The 18,819-nt window shown below is 36.0% G+C and overlaps 1 protein-coding gene across 7 annotated transcripts in view; it reads right to left on the bottom strand.

Moving 5' to 3' along the window:
- The window catches only part of PDE1A (phosphodiesterase 1A), a 191,838-nt gene that overhangs the window by 105,158 nt on the left and 67,861 nt on the right, over window positions 1–18,819 (bottom strand). The gene's annotated exons all lie outside the window — the stretch shown is intronic.

Below are 18,819 nucleotides of genomic sequence, written 5' to 3'. Positions count from 1 at the left end.
TTGCAAGATAAGATTTCAACTGAGATCCAAAGTCAAGAGCTTTCTCTGACATCACGCTGACATAAATCAGGAAGAATTCAACCGCAGCAAACAGAGGTTGTAATGAAAACTGCAAGACAGGAGCAGGACTGTGGCTCTTCATGGACCAGTCACGAGTGGCTCAGCTGAGCCGCCATTTCCCGGGCACCTGCAGGGCTCTGTAACAAAGCACTGTTGGCACAGGGCCCGGCAGGAAGCATAAAGCCTGGCCAGAGAAGCAGAAAACAAGCAGCGAGCCCTTGTCTGCATGCAGCTGCGCAGCCAGGCTGCACGGCACTCCAGAACCCTCCTGCAGAACAGGAAGGGCCCTGCCACACAGACCTTCCCTGCACCACAGCTCCCGCCTGCTTAGTTTTCAGAACGCACTTAAGCACGTGTGAAGTGACGTTTCTGATGTGTGACAAGTGGATCGGCAAGGCTGAGGGTCTTTGTAAGAGGGAGATAAGAGCAGTAAATGAACACGGCTAGGTGTACAACACTGGCATTATCCAATTAAGCTTGAAAGATTCACTAAGTCTGAAAAAAAAAAAAAAAAAGCAAGATAGGTAACACTGAGGTATGTCTTAGGCTGTATATAACTATATGACTAATTCATATATACATTATGGTAAAATTACTATGAACTTCACAAAATTTTCATGAAATAATGGTACACAACAACGGAGAGATAACCAGTATCATAGTAATATGTATTCTCATATATGAAAATACAGGAGTTCAGTGGATTTTACTGAAACAGATAAAATCTCTTCCAAAATCTAAAACACAGCCTAGAGATCAGTGTAGTAGTGCAAAGTTTGGTTCACCATCTCCACATCTCCACGCTATATGTAACAATTGCCATGACACAGTCACAGTTAAACCATGACAACGGTGCAAATATCTAAAGGAAAAATGACAACACGGTCATCACCAGTCAGTTATTTGTGGCTGATCCAGTTTTGTCCTGCCCCACTCTTTGTTTTTACTTTGAGGAGAGAGCTATACCTTCATCAGGACATCAGCTATCTTGATCAGATTACAGGTTAGCTTCTGCCAGGATTTTAAAGGATCTGAGGATTTTCTTTAACAATATGCAGTGTTTAGAGAGTTGTCATATTTATGAGCATTACATATAGTCATGTTCTTACTTATTCTTGTCCGCCAAGATTCACATTTTTCTTCGTGCAGTCTTCCTGCTCTGGATTTCAGCTTTTCAAAATAATTTGCTGCTTTTTAAAGTGTATTCACTCACTGACTGTAGAGAAAGCTGCAAATCACAGATACACCAAATGAAGGCATCTTTATTAGAATGAAGAATTATTGTGCTTGAAAGTACCACGGCAATTTTAAAAAATCCTCTGCAGATAATATTCATTGTACTTCAAGCTTCATATTAATCCTTTCAATGGTAATGAGAATGGAAAAAATCTGTTCATCTCATATCCTAGAGATCTCAGTAAATTCAGCAACACTGGATGAAAATCAATCGGCAAATTCTAGAATTGTTGGTTTTCCAATTTATTTTCCAATTATTGTAGCTATTGTTTGTCCATCACAAATGATGAGCGCTCTTCATACTAAGCAATGCAAGCTATTTTTATTTCACCTCTCAAGCATACATTCATGTGATAGCAGACTTTTATGACCAAAAGCATATAGTGCTTTATCACTCACAAAAATGGGGTTTCATCAACATGGAGATTTGCCGCAGTAGTTATGTGATATCTAGTACTATTTCTCAAGCCAGAAGACACCACGTGAACCAAACTATTTTACTCTGCTTGTTTTAATGCTACATTTTTCTCATTGATCTGTAGCTCATTGCCAGAAGTCTAGAAATGTAATTATTTTTCCTACTGTAGTTTCAAATCTGTTGGCAATTAAGATGGTAACTAAGAGGTTTGACATTTAAAGTTTTAATTCATTATATGCTATAATCTCTGTTCTGCTTCCATAATAAAGCAAGGAGTCAGATACCCTCCCCTGTTGTTTAAGAAGAAGAAAGGCAGCAAATGAAGAGCAAGGTTTCATGCGTCTGTTTATTTTCTGGACTAATTAGAATAGGGAAAGAAAAAAAAATCCATTCCTTAAAGGTTGCACACAGGCCAAGCATCTAAACTCCATGCATGAGAAACACTAGAGACTGATGTGAAATTTGTGAAATCCAACTATGCCACTACTGTCACACTGGCAAGGCATTCTAAAAGGCAGAATAGCTGTTACAGGCTGTTTGTGATAATGTGGGGGTGAGCATCTTAGCACCCCTTTTGCCTTCTTCCATTTCACAGACAGGCACTCCCGAGCCAATCAAATTGCCCAGCTGTGTGATGCCTTGTACTGCCCCAGACACATGCTAAATGCTACAGGAGATGCTGTGATTGCCTGCCACAAAAAGGTTGAACTTTAACACAAGCCTGTTCTTCTTCATTTAGAATACTACCTACTCAAATTGCAGTCTTATAACGGTTTAGGAGCTAAATAATAGTTATACTCTGCATATAGCTACCCATATTACTCAGCACAGGTCACAGATCAGCCTGAATGCTTTTTTCACTCAACAGCTCTGTGAGGTTTGCATTAATCTTATTACATTCTGCATACATAAATGTGTAGGACAGTGTCAATTTATTTCTTTGCGTTGACGTCAGCAAAATCCACTCTGAAGTTAACCTAATGACTTCTCCATGCTTGAAAAACTAGAAAGAACTGGAGACAACTGTGACTCATTCAGAGTGCAGATAGAAAAGTTGGCAATCGTTACTGGATCTACTGTAGCGCATGTGGTAAAGTTCTGTACAAACAGTTGTGCAGGTCTTTAAGATCTGGCTTCCCTTTTTAGCCCTTATAAGTAAGAATATTTATAAAATTGTGTTATTCTCTCTTGCTTTCCCTGTTTACATGCACACACAAACCAAGCAGAGACTTACGTCAATGCAGTCAGATGGGAGATTAATTTCCCTACTAAGACTGTCCTATTCAGAGTACAGCTAAGTAACTTGGTTTAAGCTTCCCAGTTCTTCACTTTTGCTTTTATATTTCTCTACATCTGAAGACCAGAAAAAAACAAGGGCACTGTTGCACAGAAAAACCTCATTCTTTGATATCTCTACAAACATTCTTTACAAAAACTATCCGGAATTTTGGGGGAGTTGGGTCATCTACAAGCCTATGAGTCCCAGTGTAATACTTTCTCAGAGTATCTGACCAGTCACTTCCTTTTTCATATTACTTTGGGTGTAGTTAGTCATCACCTGCAATACTACAGAAGAGTTTCTCTGCTCCTGTAGAAGCTACTCCAGAAGGTGACTTATCCAGCATGTCTTAAACACTAGAGGGTGCCCACCCATTAATGCTATTTTTCTATCCCTCTCTTCATTGACTAGACTCTTAAATAGCTAGTCTAGAGGACACATTCACTGAAAATTATAATGTATTGAACTTGTATTATAATTTTGCTGAGGCAGAAGTATTAAGCAGATAAACTTCAAAGTAACAAAAGTAGCAAATTATCTTGCACAACAGTGATTAAGGATAATGTCTAGAATTCCCCTACATGACATGTCAGTTTTTTTCTGGACCAAAAGACAACAAAATAGGCACCAGAACAAGAAGCAAATTAGTTGAAGCAGTTCTTGAAGTATAGACTGCAGCCCTGAAAAATATGGAATGGAAGCCAGAATACAGACAGAGCAACATACTCTGAAATACTTGATTATAGACAAATAGATACATGAGCAAATACATCCATGACATATAGACATATATCCATCTGTAAACAGATATTGGAATTTATCAGTACCAGGAAATGAATATCAAAAATATGAATAGCAATGTCTCATAAGGACATCGATTCTCCAGATCAAAATAACTCTTCTGAAGATCATGAGCAGTATCACAGTTGTATTTTTTTCTATCCTACCTGTTAATAATAAGATTTTATACCCAGCATCTTTAGTGAACAGAGAGAATGAGAAGGAAAGAAGAGGAAATAAAAAAAAATGCTAAATTAGCACTGAAACACACAAGTCAAAACATGGCATTCCTTGGTTTTGAGCCAGGGTAATATTATTATTGGCCACAGTGGAAGGAATTAGAGTTTCTATTGGAAAACACTGTAATTGATGTGCCACGTATTTCCTAAATGTATTCATGCAATGGCAATCATATACTGGACAACAAAGTAACTTCCGATTAACATAATGTAATTTTTTCAGGAGGTAAAAGGGTTATAAAATGTAGATATGGGTAACAAATATAAAGTTTGGGGTTTTTTTTAATACTGATTTCAAGGAGTCAGTATAAATTCAGTACAATCCATACAGATAGCAAAAATAGGTCAGAACAAAACTCCAAAATAATCCAGAGAGGAAAACATGAGTAACTGTATCATACATCAAGAATGACTGCTGAACAACAGCAATATTGCAACCAAAAGAAACAATCTGCTAAACCTCAGATCCCCACAGGAAATATATGGGCATTTAATAGGACAAAGCCTGTGCTAAAAAGAATCAGAAGAGACATGATAGGCACCAGATGTTTACTCCTTGAAATCTTTTGGTGAAGAAAGTTCTTAAGAATTTAATTATGAATTAAATGTGTTGATTTTATATAGTAGAAGCTCTCACCTTAGAGCTTAGAACAAAGAGGCAAAAATCTACCATAAGTACTTTTCCATTAAATAGATTTTTGTCTTAACTTGTGTTAAAATCCAGTTTTACATTTCTTTGTGGTGGCAGAGTACAAACTTCAAGCAAACATTAAACAACTACCAGTCACACATAACTGAGAAAACACTATGGGACAAGTGTAAGAATTGTAGGCCTGTTCTGATTAATAATATAAGAAAAATAAATGATATTTTAAGAAGATTTTTCTTCAGACAGTTCTACTTCAGACATATTGATAAGATTTTATATCACTTTAGGTTTTGAAATAATTTTGCACTGCCTTCGTCTCCAAGTCTACCTATTACTTAGCTTTCCAGAATTTCATTCATTTTTATTGACTAAAATATTCTGGTCTATGTACAGTTTTTGATCTATCCTGGTTTTCCATCATGAAATTTCTAGCATCCAGTTTGAAACATACAAAACACACACATTTCCCTCAAGGATTAGCAGTATCTGGGTGCTGTTGCAGTGCCTTTTCTACCAGCTATCTGTTCTTTGGTCACATGGCCATTATCCATAGCTCAGATACAAAAGAAGCTGCAACAGCAAAACCTCTATAGGGGATAATATATGTTCTTACAAAACTAGTTTTTTGAAGTAGCATCACTAATAATTCCAGAGCTTTGCCTTCTGATTGAAAAAATTGCTTTTAAATAACAGTTTCCCTGTAGGTGTCTTGAAATCTGACATTCATCATTTTAAAGTCTTACAAATAGCGATAAAAAAATTCTGAGTTCAGTTCTACCCTCAAATAGGTAACATGGTCGAAGACAAAAAAAGTCTTGTGCATGACTCAGAAATCTATTATTCTAACATAACAACATTTTGATCATTCTTATCTTTCAATTACAAAGATACTCATCAAACCTAATACTCACAGTAATGATCTGGGTTTTTTTTTCTTTCTATCTTGATTCTACAATGGCCATTGCAATACACAGTGCTGGCTTTCAACAATAAGAAGACTGCAGTTATATCCTTTATTTTACATATAAAATACTTGTATCGTTTTCCTCCTTATATTAGAACATCATCTTCTCGCCACACACTACAACCCAAGTCTCTGTTTACTGTGGTGACATCCATGTAGGTGTGCCAAGAATCTCTGTACTAGTGACAGAATACTACTGGGAAATTTCTCTGTTTTTAACATTAGCATTTTCCAGAGGAAAATAACAAGTAAGGTTGAAATTCAAACTTCAGTATATCACGTATTTCTCTCTCACCCCCAAGTGAAATTGTTTCTTACTATGGTTGAAGGTGGGTCTCCTGATAATTGTAGTGTACATGTGAGAGACATCTTCCAAATATATTTCAAATGCATTGGCTCATTTGACTTAAAAAGACTGTGTGTAACCTCTTGATGGAGAAACCGAATGCATTTCCACAAAAATACAAATGGTGTCTTTCCCCCTGAAAACACTGCTAAAGATCCAAGAGAAGGGCTCACTTGTACAGCTCAGGACGTGATAATCCTTTGGATACATTTTGACAGTCAGTGAATCTACAAGGGATTAGTCAGAACATCACCTAACCAACCATGTTTTAAAATAAAAGCAGTGTTCAAAAGTATTCAGGGTCCATCTTTTTTATCATGGGTCAGACGTTTGCAAACAACATAGAACAGAAAGGACCTGAACAGTGAATGTAAGACATAACAAAGCGTGTTGCGTTTTATAAACACTGAATGAGTCATAGTTTCCTGCAAGGTCTCTGCCTTGATTTTTTCTCTTTCACTTCTTCATGGCAGTAGATGTTTATTCACTCATACATGCAAAATCTCATTTCAGAAAAAATAACTACAAAGCTGCATGTGAACCACAAACTGACAAAAAAATATATATATATAAATATGCTTTCAATTTGAACACTAATCTGCCTGAACTCAAGGATGATTTTGCTAGTTAAATTCTCTGAGATGTTTAAATTTGGGTAGAATATAATCAGCATTATTACTCATACAATTGCCTTACATATGAATTTAGAACATATGTAATGGGCTGTGCTGCCAGCTTCAGAGAATAGAGTGTTTGTTTACCCACTGAAAAGACAAAGCACACTCCAAGGCACTGTTAACTGCCTGTTCTGGGGATGTACTGGTACATCAGAAAAAGTTGGGGTTTTTCTCACTGAAGTCTTAAAACTGAACTAGAAGTAAAGAAAGAGAGCCCTTTTATTGAAATCTCTGGATTCTTTCAGTTCTTCCACAGAACTGACAGGTTTAAATGTTATTAAACTTTTGTTCCTGAACCACAAATGAACAAAAAATCCACAATATTCAGTGAGAAAAAGTCTTCCCTCAGCCAACATGCTACAACATCATGCATTTTCATTTTCATCATCTTACAAATTACTACAACAAAACCAGAAGTTCCCATTGCATTCTCTGGCAAGCGCTTTCTACATCAGAATTTGCTTCTGTGCTCCTATCTATCAAATGTTGATGCTAGTTCTTAATTTTCAATCTCACTTTTATGAGTATCAAAATTAACTCTCTATTCACATTTAATATATATTTTTTACCTCTAGTGCAAGATATTTTCCACAGCTTTTAAACACGACTTAAATACTAATTTCAAGAGCACATAACGCCATCTTCATACAGGCTATATTGTCAAGCCATGAAGCACAATGAGACTGATTAGAAATTAACTATATCCAACTAGCACATTTTTAATTATCTTGTTGCAGAATTTCTAATTAAGCATGGGTATCAGTACATTTATTAACACTACTCTGTTACTATCCTGACAAGACAGCTAGAACTGGCATTAACAAATCCAAGATAACACCATTCAGTGCAGATGAACATTTGAAATAAAATGACGTACAACATTCTGGTTTGGTGTTGTGAATGGCTTCACTCTACGCATACATAATCAGGAAAAAAATACAACAAACTAAGCATTTACACAACATGTAAAGTGAAATGAGCATGTTACAACTAATGACTATATGACAGGTGCTAAAACGTAACTGTTCATTTAACAGCCTTTCTTACAGAGCGTTTCAGATGTTTATGAACCTGGCTTTCTCCCTGACTCTATATAAGCAAGCATCTGTGCCCACACAACTTCTGTCAGTAAAATGTCAATTACTTCTAAGAAATACTCTCACTCTGACGAGTGTTATCCACAATATCACACACAATTGTTACACACAATGCAGTGTTACTCAATTATCCCTTTATCCACATTAATTATATTACTTTCCTGACCCTTAGATAATATTCCTATAGTGATATTATAGGGGCCAGCTCAAAAATTATACTACATTTTACGAAGACATGCAGTTTAAGTAAAAAATTATGGGTAAGCTAAGTAAGGTCAATTCTGCTGTTTCAGTAGAATCATTTTTTTAGAAAAGAAAAGTGGGAAACATTATGGAAACATTACAGAAATATATCTGTATAAAAAAGAGTTGTTTTTTATTTCTGATAACTTCTACTTTTCATATTGCTGTGTATACCACTGTTTATGTTAAGAGGAAGGGATTTCCCTGGCCAGAAGAACCATATCTTCTGGAGGGAGTTAAGAGTGAGTTCAAAGAGTGACTGTGCTGTGCAGGAGCTCATATTACAAAGCCAGGATGAGGGAGAGCAATGAATTATTGTTCCATGTGGCTCTGCATATCAAAAGCAAGATGAATAAAAGTAACCTGACTGAAAGAGGGGAGTCATCAAAAGTTCCAGCATAGCTGAAGCTTGTTGGAAGCACAAGAAATAATTGCAGATTTGAACTGGGCTCTTCCCAACAGGCTGCCATCAGTGAGAAAATAAGCTAGGAAATAAGCTTAGTTCTTACAGTAACTGGTTCTGAGGCACCTTACAATCTCAATATTTTACTGCTGTATCATGCAAGAGGAACTTAAATACAAAATAGTATTGCAGATGTAAAAGGAAATTGTACCCCATCTAAAGCTGAAAATTTAAAAATGGCAAACACGCATCCCTAAAAAGATTACCATAAACATGTAGTCTGGACCTCTGATTAAATTAAAAAATTAAACAAATCCAAAAATGAATAATTTATCAGTATTGAAAGACTACTGATTCGTGGCCAGTTAGACATGCAACACTTTGAACCTGATTGAAACTGTGAGCATTATGAAAGATACAAAATCTCTTAAGACTAACAGTGAAGGGAATTCAGAGCTCAGTACCAGGTATGAGCGCCAAAAGCAATGCCCTCTATTTTATTATGTTGGCCCATGACACCAGAACCAGATGTTGGTGGTATGGCAGTAAAGGTTGAATCTTCCCACCAATATCCCATTACATTTTGTTGCCCTGGAACACGTGGCAGCAGAGGGACAGTGTGACAAAATGGCATCTGACATGAAAATGCTTATGAAGCAAAGATGCATCATTGAATTGCACCTCATGGATAAAATGCTGCCCAGTGACATTCACTGATGCTTGCTGAATCCTTATGGAGACCAAGCAGTGGATGTGAGCACACTGTGGTGTGTGTGGTGCTTTTCAGCAGTGGCAACAGATATACAGAAGGCAAGCCACATTCTGGATGACCATGAATTTCTATCACACCACAAAATAAGAACATCTCAATCAGCTCATCCACACATTTCAGCAGACCTTGACTGGAAACAATGGTGGCAACACTGGTATATCACAGTTTGTACCAGGCAGGTTTCAGGAATGGTCACACAAGAAAGGAAAGAACATTGTGTATGAGTTTTTCAGTATCTACTGAACCAATATTAGGTTGAAGGTGGCAAGAGCTAGCTAACTTTTTTACTTGTCTGTTTGTAATTGAGCTCATTTTCTTTTTTATTTCAGTGACTATTTAGCAATAATTTCTTTTGAAAATCTAACTCTTTCCTATCCAAATAAACCTAGCAATATTTTTTTCATCCCTGTTCTGTATTAGATGGCCTACTCTTACAGGTCTTACAAACTTGTGGATATCCAGCTTAGTATTAGTAACAATTTCCACAGTTTCAGCATATCCATTGGGGTAGGTTTTAGAGAGCTGCTTTAAGGTGGTAAAAGGCAAATATCAACTTGTTCATAAGTTTTCTGCTTTGTTCCAAAACCACACTATTTGGAATACTGCAGCAATTTCCTGTTGGTACTTAGATTCAAGAACATCATGAGCTATGCAGGTGGTTTCTGTCACACCATCATTCATATTTTTGACAGATTTTGAGTGTGCATAATATTTCCTGAAAAATTTCTTACGTGATCTGTGCCAGGAAAGGAAAGTTTATGTTCTGCCAACTTGCTGACACAAACTCTATCTATGATATCACCCTTTTGCTTAGTCAGTAATGCAAATAAACCTTCAAATCCCAATGAGAAATACTGAAGAACCTTGCCTAGGAATGTTGTAAGAAAGTTGCACTAGAAGAAGGCCACTAAACTTGACCGGCTGACTCACTAAATCACAAGGTTGTATGTGATGTGTTTCATAATCATCATCTTGCCTTTTTAAATTGGAGAAAGAAACATATGAGTCTAGAATTAGGCAAAATTAGCTCTCATTGGTATAGTGCAATCTTTCAAGTTAAGCAACAGTACAATATCTGTCAATAAATCTCCTTCATTTGATGCCACAAAATGAAGGGAAGTTATCCTAATCCAGTTTCTTAAAGGACTCTTTGCTAACTGCAGCTCATAGTAGGTGTAAAGAGTAGTACTGAAATTTCCCAAGTCAGCCTCATATAAGTGGCCTGAAGAAAAAGTCAGAGGTATGACTATTCTTGACTCTAAAAGTAATGTGTAGAACTATAGGAGGTTTTCAGATCTCCTCCCAGATATATAATTACTCTAATAGAAAATTGAAATGAAAACCACTTTATATCTAACTATTTGATACTATGACATTCAAAAAGATAGATCCATCTGAGACTCTAAACTGAACATTACAATGCACAAAACATCTATCCATACACATTCCTGATAAAACAGTACTGAAATGTCAAAACTTTGACATAGTACTACCAGAAAGACTTGTACTTATTCTAAATCCACAGCCTATTCTGATATGTTGTTTTGCCCAGCTGTAAATAATCAGAAGCTGTACACAGTGCCTATGGAGATTAGAGTATAATGTGTGTTGGGACTATTCCAACATCCATCACTTCTAGAATGTTCAAGGCCATCCCTCTCCATTTTGGCTTCTGTAGAAGTAATCTCCTTCTCATTTCCTATTATTCAAAAAACTTTTTTGTTCTACATGGTTTGATTCCTCCATTTTCAGTAGGTTTAGTAGCATCTCCAGCTTGAGATGTGTTTTCAGAAGGCTCTGATTCAAGCATACAACAATTCTAACTTCAGGGAACTACCTTTAGCTAGAGCAGAATACCACAGGACATGAGAAGTACAGACAACTCTCTTTAACTCCTCTCCCTGAGTATGAACAGAGCTCAGGTGACTTGGAAAAAATAAATGCTGAAACACTAAAGTATAGCATTTACTTGCTAGATAAAGATTTTTCACTAATTCATAGCTATTACTATGTGAGAAAGTAGCAGTTATTCATAACATCTGGGGGGAAAAAAAATCATTCACTGTAAGATTTTTAAACAACTTATTATCAACATTTGTTGTGATAGTACCTAAAATTCCTAGTGGGGAAGATAAAGACAACGTGCTACCAGCTGGTATACAAACAGAAGCTGACTCCTACCCCAAATATCTCACAATGTAAGTTACCCAATAAATTAACAGAGAAATGAGTGCACTAATATGCTACTAAGTCTGAATTTTGTTTTAAACATTCAGCAGTGACTGCATTCACAATAACTTCCTTATAGACAGAATCAATTATGTTTTGAGTCATTTTTATGAGGTTCAAAATATCAAGAAATTATGACTATACCTGGTTAAAATAGATTCCTTATTTGTTTCCAGATAATTGCTAGGGAGTCTCTATTGGAGTGAAAGCTACAGACATTTTGCTTGGAACAGGAAATGATATAAGTATGCAAACTGAACACTAGGCATAACTACTGGATCTCCTAAGTCCCAATTCAGGCAGAGATAAATGACCTACCAAGGTGTGAAACCAGCTTCTCACTTCAGCAGTCATCTACCAATAGCGACAAATACCACAGCTAAACAGGCTAAAATGCCTTCTTTGTACAGCATCTATCCTAGCCTCAGCACATACAGATTTTACACAAATGTGTCACATTTCTCGCAGAACATTCTAAGGAAGGCATCTCTGGGAGTCGTGGAGATCCACATCATTTCCTGTTTAAAGTACATGCCTGTGCTATGTTATTTTTTTTCAGTTGTTCCAGTTGAAAAAACAACTTTCCAAACTTACAGTAATGTTTAGCTCATAATTTAACAGTGCATACAGATAATAAGTGATGATTGCAGTGATAATTACACATGAGAGGAAGTGATGAATCATTTCATACTTTCGTGCTGGTCTTATTTTAAAACTAAGAACTTGGCACTTTTATGTTATTTTGGAATATGTCCAAAAAGCTACAGCACATTTCTTCAGACAGACAAAGGGTTAACAGAGCCACACAGAAAAATCTAGCAATACAGCAACTGCTAAAAGAAGACAAAAAGAAAGAAGGCAACAGAAGTCCAACAGTTTCTTGAGATGTGGTCTGAGGCTCTTCTTAAACTGGCAGAATTTTAAACTTTCCACAAGTGGCACAGAGACCAAACAGGGAACAAAGAAAAAGAGCTAGGAGGAGCTTTAAGCTACAAGATCTGAAAGAACTCCAGAAACAGTTAAGTATAAAAGGATCTATGAAGAGAATGCCTGAGATTATGAAGAGCTGAGTTTGTTTTTGTGATATATGGATACTTCAGTGAAATAACAAGGGCAGTGTGCATTTATATCTAGGCAGAATCTTGTAATGGTGGAATTTATCAACATCATAGATCGAGACAACACTATTAAAAGTGCTTTGAAGTACATTTCTTAGTTTCTCTCAGAAGCTAAATCTGTGCACAAAAACCCTAATTATTTCATCGAAATCTAGGCTTAATTTCTCCATTTTATTTTATATTTAATTAAAAAACATAAATCAGCCACCACTGAGCAAAACTTCTTACATTCTTCACATCAGCAAGCTAAGAACATCATGTTAAAATCTTTGATTTAAAGTAGTTAAACCAAAGCATAGGAGCATGTTCTGGTCTCTCCAAATATAGTAATAATGGCCAGGTAGCATCAGCTGGATCATATAAAGCAGAAAAATAAATTAGAAATATTTTCCTCTCCATCTTTTTCTCTGAAAGTGTTTGAACACAGAGGATCACACAAACACTGAGAGGTGCACAGAGAATGTTTGGTCTGAGCATTTCCACATTCTTGTTCCCCAGCCATTGAGAAAGAAGGTCTCTGAGAGGCTTAAAAATAGCACAGAACTCTGTCTGATTTCCATTCACTGATTTCACAATAAGAGATTAGAAATTTCAAGTATCTGCTCCTGACCCTGACACAAAAGACACAAGGCTAGAAGAAAGATCCTGGGTGGGTGGGAGTTGCAATTTGCAATAAATGTTGAATAAAATGAGTATTGCTAGTCTTCATACACATATGAAATGCCCCAAACCATTATAGCATTTAAATTCTCCATTTGGGGATCATTTTTCTGATTACTAATAGCCTGTATTTCACGACATTGGTCAGATTTTTACTGCCAATTTGAAGCATCACCCAGTACCTGCAACAGTGGCCTGCAATATAATTAGCAGAGAGTAACTTCTGGAGACTTACAAAATGTTATAAGATGCTGTACTGTAAGTAACAGTAAGTGCCTATAAGCATAAAAGTTGTGCAGGAGATTAATAACCTTCTTTTTCTCTTTGCAAAGATTTGTGGAGTTTTTGGGAGATTCTGCATAAACAATACCCATCTGAAAGGCATAGACACAAGATTGCCCTGCCTAGCCCCGTTTTCACACTCCAGAATGAGCCCTGCCTATTCACTTTATTTACCTGGAACTGTAGAGGTGGTCTGCTACATTTCAAGAAACAGGTTTGGTATAAACAGGCTGAGAGAAATGCTTAATGTAAGCCAGTGTTTGTAAAACTGTTTTTGGATACCTTCTGTGTTTTGTACATGTGACTTCAATGTGAATCCCCAGGAATTACAAACCTCCCCATATGGAATTTTTTAGTTTTGGATCCGCTTTCTAAGTGTCTTGAGAAAATGTACATCCTCGCCATTTCTATTCTACAAAGTGCATGAGCGCATGTCATCCCTTAGACTGAACAAAGTTTCAAGTGTCCATGAAGTACAGTAATTTCACATATATATAATCTGTATCACAGATAACCTGAGCGTATTTAAAAATACAAATTCTTGCAAATACGTTTTCTGATAAACCACATGAGCACAGCCTGGGGGAGCACCTAAGGCGAGAGAAGCACTGTTACATTCAACCTCATATTACACAAATGTATAAACCGCACTGCTGCCAAATCCCAGGAGTGGGTGGTGGGGTGTTCTTTATTTTTCTATTATATTTAGCACATATACTCACAAAAATAGAAGCTATACTTATTTATAAAAACATAACACAACATGGCCCTGTGTGGTTTTTTCCCACTGAAATGATTAGAATTAGACAAGAAAACGAAGGATTGAAACTGAAAGGTTTATGTTACCAAAGACTTAGATTCAGTTCTCTATTCAGATATTCACAAAGAGAAACACAGACAAAAATGATGAACCTACATATAAAAATACTCCATGGAAAACGTTTTTGAGAATATCTGTGATGCTACCTCTAGCTTTCTAAATTTTTGCATATTCCAAATGCATCGAGTATCCAACATCTCATTCCATATAGCTACACAGCAGAAACTGCATTATGAAATATGTGAAAATAACTGCATCAAAACCATCAGAAAAACTGAAGTATCTACTAGGCTGTTCAGAAAATTACAGAGACAAATACATGAAAGTTATCAAATACAAGAAGTTAATACCAAATATTAATAACTATGGACTATGTTGAACAAAAGCTTTCAATCCCAAAATAGTTTTATCACCTTTTCTATTAACTATAAGCTACACCACAAAAAGGCCCCATCACTGAAATCCAGGTATCGGCCCTGGTGTCCAATTCCTTAGTCAGTCATATAGTCCCCAGTCAGCATTAGCACATACAATATTTTCAGATGCATCTGTGACATATTTTGATGTTTCTTTACTTTCCAATTTTTTCTTAACTCTCATCTTCATGCCATATTTTTCATTATTTCTGTGTTTGATGCTATTTAAATGGCCTAAAACTATTGTGTTTTAGATAACACACATTAAAAAAAAATCCAAACTGACTGAAATCACAGTGTTTTACAATAGCTTTTAACGTTCAAAAAGAGCATATGCATTTTTCTTTTCCAGCCACCCAGCTACAACTTCAGTAGATATGTACTATAGAGATAAGCAGAGACAGTAGATAAGTATGCAGTGCTGCAGCCTCTAAACATTATTCTTATCTTCTTACATTTTGTTAAATAAAAGAAATAAATTTCATTTCTTTCTCTAGTTTAGGAAGGTCAGTTGGTGCTGGTGAAGTCAATGGTTACTGGTGTATTTGACTTAGGATATTTAACTAGCATTTGAAAGTTCACCTAAATAACAACACATGAAAAAGTATCACCCAGATTTGTCAGATTTTCAATTAAAAAAACATATCAGTATTAGTAAGAGGAATTTCTACCCTAACTAACACTGAAGCAGTTAGTTATAGTAAAATGTAATTATTTATTCTATTTTATCAGCCAAAAGTGTAGTTACATAAGAATCAGCAAAAAGGATATAATAACTTTCTGATACATGAAGACAGTATGCTTATCATGACATTTACGCCTACTTGAATGTTCATCTGGGAAAGTCATATTGACAGCTTAGATCTTGAAGCAATCATTGTTCACAGACACATACAATTAATAGCTAGACAGTAATGAGATGTGAGTCTACGTGAGTATGCAGAGGGTGGAAGGTTGTGGTGCACCCACTTACCCATTATAAAAACTCCCTATTGCAAAGACTGCCATTATTAGCAAATCAGGATAAATTACACTAAAAAATCATTTTCTGAATCCTACATACAGCTAGTTTTGAACTCTGGCCACTGTCCAGAACATTTCTTCTGTAGGCTGGGAAGGGAGAGAAATTCCCCTGTATGTCACCTTCAAAGAACACCTGCACGTTTTTGCAAGGTGAACTTGAGCAAGTCTCACCTCAGTACACCATCAACACAAGCCAATCAAGTTTTACTACTTTTGAAAAGTTGGAATCTTACTCAAAATAAAGAGAAAACACAATTCAACTCTGAGATGGCAGATACTATCAAGAGTGTACAGCTTTCAGCTACAATCCTCGTTAAAACATCATCTCTGATTCTACACACGTGGTTATGCAACTCCAGAATCAACAGTAATCACAGAGAAATGGCCCATGGCAGTAACACGAATGTGTGAAACATTTCCTGTTTTTCTTTCTTTCATATGAAAAGGAAAATGTTGGGCCAATAAAGAAATCCTGTTAATACGATGTTAAAATATATATTTAACATTTCAAATACATATTTTACATTTCAAATATATAATTTTTTAAAATCATTTTTTCTTGTTTAGTTGCTCTTTTAAAATAATTTTTAATACCTTTGTTCTTGTCTGGAAGTAGCAATTTACTTTATAAGTACAAATTTCCTGAAGCCCCATTAACATATGCTTATCTGATGTGTATTGGCCTCACTTACCAGATTTTATTATTGAGGAATAACCTCAGCACAATTCAAATTACTTCAGTCTCTTTCTGATAAGTTATGTGTTAAAAAAAAATTCTCTTGCTAGCAAAAGCACAATGACATGACCAAGACTAAATCAACTAAAACTCAAAATTAAGCCTTTATTCTTGATCCCGTACTGGTTCTCTCTTTTGCTCTCAGAACAACAGTTATTTGCTTAATAGCCCCAGACTCATTAAAGTTTTCGTGTTACTGAAACCCCAAGAACTGCTTGAAATGTTTAATGTTTGAGAAGTTGTTTGATTGCCATATCTACAGACAGAATAAGCAATACGGTCATAATGAACTATTATGGATGGGAAACACTATGTTCACAAGGATAGAGAACAATGACCTTATTTATATCAAGTAACTACAACTAGGTGTGAGTTGAGGACTTTTCAACCTAATCATTCTGTAACAAGCAAAGATAATGATCAGCATTTTTAAGAGGTGATCTGAGCAGTACATTGTTTAAAATCTGGCTGATCAAAATGCACCTGCAACAAAGGAAGAAAAAGGAGGAAAAGCTAGACTTTGGTTTTAGGCTGGGTGAGAAATACCTTACCCATCAACAGAAGACATGACTGTCACAATACTTAACACTAAGGAATGAATGCTTATAGAGTATCTTTTGGTCTGATTTCCTAGAATCAACCCATTAATGAGAAGTCAAGAGCACTTGCAGTCATGTCAGGATTGAGGATTTCATGTTGTGTTGAAGTGACAAAACACAGAAGGAATGTAGCATGCATCCTGCAAGAAAAATGGAGGTGAGAACAACCTGCTAAAAAAATACTACTGTCATCTACCTTTAAGACTATTTCTACAAACACTAATAAAAAGAGAATCAAATAACACATTTAGAAATAGAAACAAGTGCATAACCTTGAAAGGAAACACGGGATTTTGTGAAAGGAAAAAAACACTCTTCTTCTCTGCTGTTTTCTCCTTGTGAGTCATACTCTGGGCGTGGTACCAGCATGTCTTGTCCTATTTCTATGGAAAAAATCCTTGAGCAAGTTCATTCTTGATTAAGTTAGCATGGTGCCAAGCAAACATAAAACCCTGACTCTTTGATTCAGCATGCTCTATTGTTGCAGTTGCACAGAGGGAGGGAGGCAATGCATGTTATTAGCAAAGCTCCGGCACTGGCAGTGAAGTTAATGGCACCGGGGACAATAATTCCTTTCCTTTGTCAGCCTCAGTGAAGGAAAATATTTTCAACACAACTTAGGGGTTTGTTTCTCAAAATCCCAGCTTCGGCAGTGAGTTTGATACTTCCACCACAGCTCTGACAGTCCACTTTTGCTGCATGCTACAATCTGTTTTCTCTTTATCTGTGCCAATAAACCAGAACCTTGAAATTATCTGAATTCCTTCAAACAATCTGGGTTGAAGGTAATTCTTCTTTCCAAAACAGGCTGGGGAAATAAGAGAGAAGAAACAAGCTTGGCAGTTGCAGTGAGCAAGTCACTGGATCCAAAGCTGTGGACAGAATCTGAAAGAGCTAAGTGGTGTTAACAGTTCTTTAACAAATATGGTAAACCAAATTTGTTAGGAAATTTTTAATGTAAACAGGGAAAAAAAAAAAAAAAAAGAAAAGAAAAAGAAAAAAGAAAAAGAAAAAGAAAAAAAGAAAAAAGAAAAAAAGAAAAAAGAAAAAGAAAAAGAAAAAAGAAAAAAGAAAAAGAAAAAGAAAAAGAAAAAAAAAGGTGTCTCACTTTGAAACACAAGGACCCAAGTGGAATAGTTATAAGCGAATACCCACATCTCTATAATTGACATTATACCACTGCTCAGATAATGCCTTCATTCATTATCACTTCCACAATTCATTTATACAGAAAAGGCAATCTGGGTAGCTGTAATCACACATGTAGGCATGGGTGCTTTCTGGATAATGAAATTAAAAATGAAAAACCATAGCCTACATTTGCTCATTAATAGTCTTTCAGTACAGAAATAGTTTACTGAGTAAAGCATCTCTTTTATATGTGTAACCACTCAGTTTAATTCTTTACGCATGAAGGAATGGCAGCTTCTAGATTCACTACGTTAGGAATTGCTTTCAGTGTTAATTAGGAAGAGAAGCATAGGGAAACTGAAATATTTGTAATGGGAAGAGAGACATTTTGTGATGGGGTAATAACATGAAAGAAAAGAGCTCTTTCAATGGGAAGGCTGGATTTAATCATAAAGTGAAGCAACAAAGGCTTTTGTGCGTCTGACACTTTCCTCTGAGGCAACTCAGCAGGGAAAAACGAAACTTCTAGCTTTTATTGGTTAGCCACTTTATAGCAGTGCTGAGCGTGTACAGTGAGAAGCTTTCAGTTACCTATAAAAATGAAAGTACAATATTTAAGACTTCATCACTTAATACAGCATA

The sequence above is a fragment of the Coturnix japonica genome, chromosome 7, assembly GCF_001577835.2.
Source record: "Coturnix japonica isolate 7356 chromosome 7, Coturnix japonica 2.1, whole genome shotgun sequence".
Taxonomy (NCBI): Eukaryota; Metazoa; Chordata; class Aves; order Galliformes; family Phasianidae; genus Coturnix; species Coturnix japonica.
Note: the sequence above shows the minus strand (reverse complement) of the source record. Positions and strands in the feature narration are given on the sequence as shown.